Below are 8,585 nucleotides of genomic sequence, written 5' to 3'. Positions count from 1 at the left end.
TTATATAAGCACATTGGGTTACCTTATTCTCACTTAATTTCGCGAGTACTAAATTTCGCGATTTTCGCGATTTTGAAAAAATCGCGAAATTTAATGCTCGCGAAATATAGGACACGCGAAGTTTAAAATCGCGAACTTTAATATCGTACTGATAATATACAAAATAATGAAACTCGATGTGTTTAATCATAGTTATTCTAACATGTCTGAGCTTCATGTTTAGGCGTTTTTTGTTTAATTTTGTCCATTTATAGTTATCTCCCACTCTATCAGTCGCACTGTTCGAACTGTTCTCAGCCACCAAGTTCCTCAAAATCTCGCTCTTGCAGTCGTAGATGAACCTATTAGGGATTTAGACTGTTGAATACCTTATGTTTTGTTATGTGTATATTGTTTTGTTTGTTTTTTTACGATGACTTTCATATTACTGATGTTGTTACAGTTTCGAGGTCAAAGCTTCATATCGAAGAATAGATAAAAATCGCGAAATTTAATACACTCCAATTGTACCTTCCTCTCAAAATCGCTAAATTAAGTACTCGCGAAATATGGCACTTGATTGTTCGCGAAATTAAGTACTCGCGAAATTTAGTGAGAATAAGGTAGCTAGATTTATCATTTTCCTTTAAACTTAGTTAATAATATAGATTCAAGCCCTTTGAAATTTCAGAAAGGGAGGTTTTGGGGTGGCATAGATGCGACCCCAAGTGTCGAAGGCTGAGTCTCTTGGGCTGGGGGATGCGGGAGCATACCCCACCTAAAAAATAAAATAAAGATGTGGGCCTCTAAAAGTCTCCACTAAATGGGGAGAAGATGCAGGGACATGTCACAGTCATGTCCCAGTGTGAACTAGCACTACAAGTCATGTTGAAATGTCCCCTAGAATGAGTTTTCTAACCAAACAAAAGGTTTAATGAACAGTACAATAGCCCTGCATGTGCACCTTAGTTATCCACTGCAAAACAACAGTTATATTTTAAAAAATTCTGCGAGTTTTTGAGATGTTGAACTACCAATTCGGTTTTCATTGTTTCTTTTGAAATTCGCGTTGCATGAGCCACAAATTAGCAACATACACAAGGGGACATGTTGCTAAAACATGTCCCTGGGACATGTCACTGCTACATTTTCCTGGGTGTGTACATGTTGTGGTTTTGTCGCTGCTACATGTCCCCACTACACATCCCTGCTTCATGTCCCTGCAGTGTGAACAGCACATGAACTGTCACTGCTTTATGTCACTGCGACCTGTCCCTGCTTCTTGTCTCCACGTGTGCAGAGCCCTTTAAGATGCCACTTCCTGCATTTTGAGATCGTACTCAATGGAAAATTGTCTTGGATAAACCTGGTAGAGTTTTATATTGATTTCGTAAGAACGACAAACAGAATGACCTCGAAAATTGTACAAATCCAGTACATTACCATGCCCAAAAAAACATGGGCTCATGCTAGGATGCCCTCAAGGTAAAAGTAGCCCAAGATCTCACAGAAAAACGACAAAGGGTTGTGCTAAAAAGACTAGTGAAAACATTATCTTACTTTGCCAGAGAAAAGTTACAAAAATGGGAGAATATTACAGCGAGAAAAAGGAAGCAGAGGAAATAGTTGACAAATTATTCGCGAAAAATAACCTGCTGGCTCCATCTTTGTCCATTTGTTTAATATTTATATTTCTTGCAGTTTGAGCTATCATTCAATGGTTTTCAACAGAAATTTACATATGCAAGATAGAGTAAAGTGTTTTGGATTTCTGGTTCACACTGTAAGCAAAAACAGGGGCTGGAAACGATTGCCATAATGGGAGGGTTGAAATCTCTGTAAAAAAAATAATCAAAAAAATACTGGTTTAAATCTGTTGGTCCAAAGAGAACAACTCCTAACTACAATTTTGTCTTCTTTTAACAGTCAACTCATTCTGTGTGGAACCTGAAATAACTGATCAAATGGCAAGGCTGGGAGCAACAGATACATGTCACCTTCATGTAGCAAACAGTGAACTGCGGCTTCTCTGTGCAAAGGATGGAAGGCTGCTTGTGGCATGGCCCTTCACTTGTCTACGGCGATACATGAGTACACGGGGCAAGTTCACAGTTGAAGCTGGTCGGAGAGCTCCCACAGGCCAAGGCAAGTTTACATTCCTGACCCCTCAACATGACGAGATTTACAAGCTCCTGGATAATGTGGTCAAGTCTAGAGCAAGTCATAAGCCAAGCTTATCTTCACATGAAAGCCTAAGAAAAACACAATCTGTACCCATTGCTACTGCATGTGCCACTAAAGACATCCCACCAAATGGTTATGATCATTTAGCATCTACACCAGTATCCTCTCCAGCTACTGATGATCAGCTTTCACCAAGAATGACAAATTCAATGAAAAACACCTATTCTGCTCCCTATGGACACCTACCGCCTCGGGACACGACAAAAACAGCCACACCTCTTACAGGTCAAGTTGTGCCAGGAAGTAGATTGTCTGTGGAATCTGAAGAGGGCGATCAATACAACACGTTAAGTCAGCCAGTACATGGTGCTAATGAACCTCAGTTACAACAGGGTCAACAAGGTGTTAGTGAAGCTGGATACAATGTCCTTGATCGACACCTGACCTCACCTCAGGATGGAGAATATAATGTCTTGGATCGTGGCCCAAAGTTAGGAACAGCCTCACAACATCAACAGCAAGGAACAGAGGATGTTTATAATGTGATTGGTGAGACACTGCACCCCGTAACTTTACCTGCTAGTTCTCAGGCAAGTGAAGATGTTTACAATACCCTGTCCACTTCACAAAGTAATACAGCACCACTACCTATATCAGCTCCCGAGGAAACTTATAATACACTGGATCTTGGGTCCCCTGCAAGGTCACCTCATAAAGCTTCCCATCATACAGCAAGCACCGACTCTCAAGGATCTGTCAGGCCACCAAAACCAACAGCTAGGAAGTTATTTGAGCCAGTTAATAAGCAGACATCATCAGTACCTGATGGTGATGATACACGCAAGAAAGCAACAAAACCTCCCCCGCCTCCAGTTAGAAAAACACCGGAAATGTTTCAGAAATCCCAGTCAGTAGATGAAGGTGGCGAAATGTATAACACACTGAACATGTCAAAATCAAGGCCACCAGCTCCCACTAGAAAAACATCTGAACAGTTGAGAAAACTTCAGAAATCCCAGTCACTCTCAGTTGATGAAAGTAGTGATATGTATAATACCCTTGATACAGTAACACACCCTCCAGTACAACCAAGGAAGTCACATATGAACAAACAAACATCACTTGACAGTGATGATATGTACAATACACTGGATACCACAAGAGTAAGTACACCACCAGTTCCTGCACGGCAAAAAAAAGTCCTCATCAACCACAGAAGGTGATGACATGTACAACACCCTGGATACTGCAAGAGTTGGGCCTGACCCTCATAATGAGGGGATGGACAATGTAATGGCTTCCAATCTGCCGAGAAATGATGATGACATGTACAATACACTTGATACAACACAACCTGGGTCTTCTTTATCTGTACCTGTTCCACCCCAAAGATCCTTTTTAAGCCATGGGGGCACTAGCTCTCCTCGCAGTAGCCCAGGAAAAAGAGTTTCTCCAGAGTTAAAGAGAAACTCTACATCCACCATACAATCAGTACGTTGTCCTTTAGATGCTTCACCATCACTCTCCAAGACTCATCCACAGGCATCGTCATTAGATGACCTGGATTCTTATGCAAGCATTGATTACGCAGCTTTGTCACCACCAAAAGGTGCACTTAAGCAGCCACCAATCCCAGTGCACAGGTCAGGTCCCTTCAAGGGTAGAAAAACCAGTGCACCTGACGTGCTATCAATTGCAGGGCATCCTGGGGGGAAGGAATTTAAAAAGCCAGGGAAGAGTGGGCTTGTGTCAAATTTGAAAGCTTCCCTTGAGGCCGGAGGTTTGGATCTGACTAAACTACACAGAAAACCTAAAAAGTTATCCAGAGATGAAAGTGAAGAGCGACCCACATATGCAGAGGTTGATGAGCAAGGCCCCAATCAGGCTTTGACAGATGACGTCTTTGTTCCAGGGACTCCACCCACAAGACCTGCCAGATCACAATCATCACCATCTGAAGGCAAGGCAGGAGAGGATATATATGATGAATTAGATCCGTCAGCACAGCTCAGACCCAAGTCTCTGCAGATCACCAAAGCTAAGAAAAATGCTAAAAAATAATTTAATGTTTTTGTCAATAAATTTGGCTTCCTCGCAGTGACCAAGTGAAAACGTGTTTGCAGAATTTGAAATAGCTTGAGGATACAGACGTGTCACACACTGCTACCATGGAAATCCCATGCAAGTCATCCTGGCTCTCATGGGATACCTGTGGTGACAGTACTTTTTGTAATAATTTTATATCATAACACAGAGTTTTCAAACACAGAGAAGAAAGTTGGAAATATGATGCACAGCAAAGTATTTTTGACAATGTTCAAGGTATTTGGAAATGTGATAAAACACTGTTGTGATTGGTATATCTTCTCAATCAAAAACTTAAACTCAGGAGTAAAGGTTCAAATAAAATCATAAACATCCATGCCAATTTAACTCAGATTACCAAAACACTATCACAATTTTGGTTTTTTCTTCATTTTAATTTAATAAAATTGTTAAATAAACAAGTTTGAGAAGTGAGGCCTCTGTATTCATGGGCTAAAACTAAAATTTGAGTTAATCTGAAAATTAGCAAGCAGTAAAAATTTCAGTTATGTGCACGAACATGGCAACAGCAATGTGTACCAAGCTTTGTAAAATAAATTCCTGAATATGGTTTGTAGGGTAATGTCCAATTCCCTCAATTGGATATGATTTCAGGGAATCATGGTGGTTGAATGTATTCTGCATTGGCAAGTCTAGCACTTGTTTTGTTTAATATACCATGATTCCCTTCAGGTGCATCTCATACAGGGAATTGAGCATTAAACCTGATTACGTTTCAAAGCACAGGAAAACTTAGTACTTAGTGGCATTGTCAAGTATGGCGCTAATTTCATTGCTACCTAATTTTGACATACTCTTTTGGGTTCTTGATGACATCTCTTAACCAGTGACATTAGTATTTGATGGACTCACAATGATGAGAAAGTTAAAGGGGTTTCAGTTTTCCATTTCAGAAGGGTTTGAAGTCCAGTTTCAGGAATGGGCAATATTATCCAACAATTGACATATTTTCTTACAGTAGAAACAATGCACAGCAAAGGGATTCATTAGATTAGTTACAGTGTTTGTAATATCCATGCTCAAGTTCTTAACTTTGAAGCTTTTGTGATATTGTTACATCATATCCCTGTTTTATTTGTGTTTAGAATTTATAGAAGTAAATCTGTCAGGAGGAATTTTTTAACAACAGAAAATAAATCAAAGCAGTAAAATTAGTTAAAATGATTCAATCATATTTTATGTAGTTTCAAGGTCATTATCTAACTGAAAAGGAATGATATTAGAGTTGTGCAAAACTCAAAAATGATTGTGTCCAGATTACATTTTTATCTGTCAGCAAAGAGATACATAGAGTACATGTAATATATTTTTGTAACAGTAATAGTTAAAGTTCTCTGCATAGCAAATATCGCATATTAATAGAATATTTTATTAGAATAGCAAAAGCATTATGGTTACATAGCAAAATGAAAACACTCAGCATAGTAACATAATATAGTAAGATTACAGTAGCTAGGTTGATTAATATTTACCACTTATATTAGACTTATTCTCTGCTGACAATGTTTTTGTTAGAAGCATTGATTATCCTGGATAGAGGCCCTGCCAGGGTTAAACAGGGTGGATCCCGTGTCGCTAATCTAAATTTAAAAATGTGCCGTGTTGCTGTTTTATCACACTTCCCGTCGCTGTCAGTTGTTGCATTGAAGGAAAATTGCTTGTCCTTGTCGGAATTTAAGTTTTTCCAGAAGGGTTGCCATTTGTCGCGATTTTATTTTATGTGCTGTCACTACTTTCTGGGCCATGTCACTTGTCGGAATCTACCCTTGCAGGGCCTCTGGATAGAGCTTGATTTTGATTCAGTAATCCTCAAAATCCTTAACCCCCTGTGTTGTGATCTGTTGAAATGTGGCAAAAGAAACAAATAAGTTCAAAGGATCGACATTTTATTTAAGCACATGATATCCATGAGATTCCAGTCATAGAGCAATTTATGGGGAATTTATGCCGTGTCCAAAGCTTGCTGTCCAGTGCACAAATGGTTGGCAACAAACAGGGGCTGACAGTCATGTGATGGCAAACCAATTTGTGCATTTTTATATTTCTTCTGATAAAATTTGATAGTCAAGAAAATAATTTAGGTAGCTTCATAAGGTTTTATTTACCAAACAAATGCTTCTTGTTTCCCATAACTCCCAAAAATAGTTTTTTTTTTTTTTTAAATAATGTCCATCCACTAGTTTCTAAAGAGATTATTGATAATTAATTATAGCAATTTTTACCTAGTAAATGAACCAGCAGCTTATTATTCTGACAGAACAGCAGTGATGTGACTGTATCATAAATTAATATTTTGAAATAGTTAGAATGAAAAATAAATAGAAATTTTATTTCTGCAAAATTTATTATATTTGAATGAAAAAAAATTATTTTTATGTCGTGTTTGCCTAATTCTAAGCATCTATGGTGACCTAAACAGGGCTGCAAATAACAGTTAGTTATCGGACATTGGCTGACCAAAATTTGCTCATGTCAGACAAAATCCCAAGTGTGGTCGGACATAATGTCGGGACAATTTTTGATCAGAAATCATTTTACAGCAACAATGAATAAACTTTTTTTTCTTGGTGATGTCCGACCACAATTTTGTGTTGTCTGACCAAGATGGTGTCTTAGTAGGACATACCGGTATGTCCTTTCAAGTGAAAAAAAATATTTGCAGCCCTGCCAAAAGGATAATTAATTTGACACCAGAAGTAAAGCCAGTAAAGAGCCTATAAATATGTTTATTTTCAATTGATATAAAAGCAACTTGACTATGTATGTGAGGTTTGTGCTTGCATTTGCATTGGCAGTGTTCACATGGGAAGCAAATGCAAGCTAAATGCAACAAAATGGACAATTCTCCATTCCTTACACTTGCATTGTGCTAGTTCACACCTGATGTCCTTGCATTTGTGTTTGCGTCGCTCATGTATACCAGCCCTTAAATTAAATTAACCATACGGTGTTCTCCCTAGGTATTTAAAGCCAAGTGAGCCGCCTTGCTTGATTCACAGGAAAATGGTTGCTGCCTGGCTTAAAATTGAAGATTAAATACAACGTTACATTGATTTGAAATCTGGAACTGGGAATTTTTATTTATAAGCAAAAAAAAAAATCACTTAATAAAGTCAATGAGACTGGCTTTTTACCGAGTTTTCCACTATTAATACGATTTTGTGATTTACCCTCTCATTAATACGTTTAAACTTGTGATGCATTTGTTTTGTTGGACGGCAGCTATCTTTATCAAATGGTCACACAGACTTCAAGGTGTCGTACGCAGGATACCAAAGCGACATTCCCGTGTTCATGGAAAGAATGAACTCAGTCGACTCAAGTTGTTCAGAACAGAAACAAAAAGCTTCTTAAGGTGGCTCCATAGGGTTTCTTGACCGCGCGAAGAATGGGTACGAAAGGGCGAGCTTGAAATGCCGGCAAATCAAAACAAACATGGCGGCTTCACGCGAGCGTGAAAATTTTCGGCGAGAAAACGCGAGACTTGCTTGGAGTTTGTTATATCTTTTCAGTGTGTTGAGAGGAATTGAAAAAATGAAAATGAAAAAGGGGTAATTTAGACTTTGTTTGGAGTTTGTTGGTGATAAAAACTTAGAAATTAGATTTTGTGTTTGTTTTTTAAAAAAAGTTGATAAAAACTTTAGAAATTAGAAAACCACATAGGAGTTAATTGAGAGAGTAAGGTTTTTTAAAATGTGCTTAATTTTATATTGTGCTTAATTATTCTTTATTTATTTACTTATTTCAGGATGAGAATGCAAACTCTGAAAGACCTCAGCAACTAGCAATTATTATTCGGGCGAAAATAGAAATTTTCCCCTTGTAATTACTAGAGTTTCCTTCGGTGAAATTCCTTTAAATTTGGCATAGATGTGATACCTTTTTAACTGCCCCTTTTGCCGTTTTTTTAAAAAAAATTTGTAAGCCAGTTTTTTTGCTTAGTCAAAAAAACACAAAATAGCCAAAAACGCAAAAACGACCTGGACGACCCCTACTTTTTTTGTTTTTAAAAAGTTATTTCTCATCAGATTCAATCCGTTGGGAGAATTTCAAAAATTTTCACCGAAGAAAATTAAAGAAATTTAAGATCAAAGCCATAAAAACACCAAAAAACAGGACTTTTTGAGAAGATGTAGCTCAAAAACAAAGGCCGTTATTTTAAAAAAGAATGATGCACAACATATTTTAGTCCTTGTTTTTAATATTTCGGCAGCTTTTATTTAAATAGTTTAAAAAATAACGCGAAAATGATCTCTTGATGGGTATCACTTGTGCGCGCGCCGTAATATCTCAAAACCCTATGGAGCCACCTTAAA

General features: G+C 37.9%; 1 pseudogene; it reads left to right on the top strand.

Moving 5' to 3' along the window:
* Positions 1–1,910: 1,910 nt before the first annotated feature.
* LOC144641324 (uncharacterized) lies at positions 1,911–4,504 on the top strand (annotated as a pseudogene).
* Positions 4,505–8,585: the final 4,081 nt, after the last annotated feature.

The sequence above is a fragment of the Oculina patagonica genome, unplaced genomic scaffold (genome assembly GCF_052425735.1).
Source record: "Oculina patagonica isolate OP01 unplaced genomic scaffold, crgOcupat unplaced848, whole genome shotgun sequence".
NCBI lineage: Eukaryota > Metazoa > Cnidaria > Anthozoa > Scleractinia > Oculinidae > Oculina > Oculina patagonica.
This window is presented reverse-complemented; position numbering and strand designations above follow the sequence as displayed.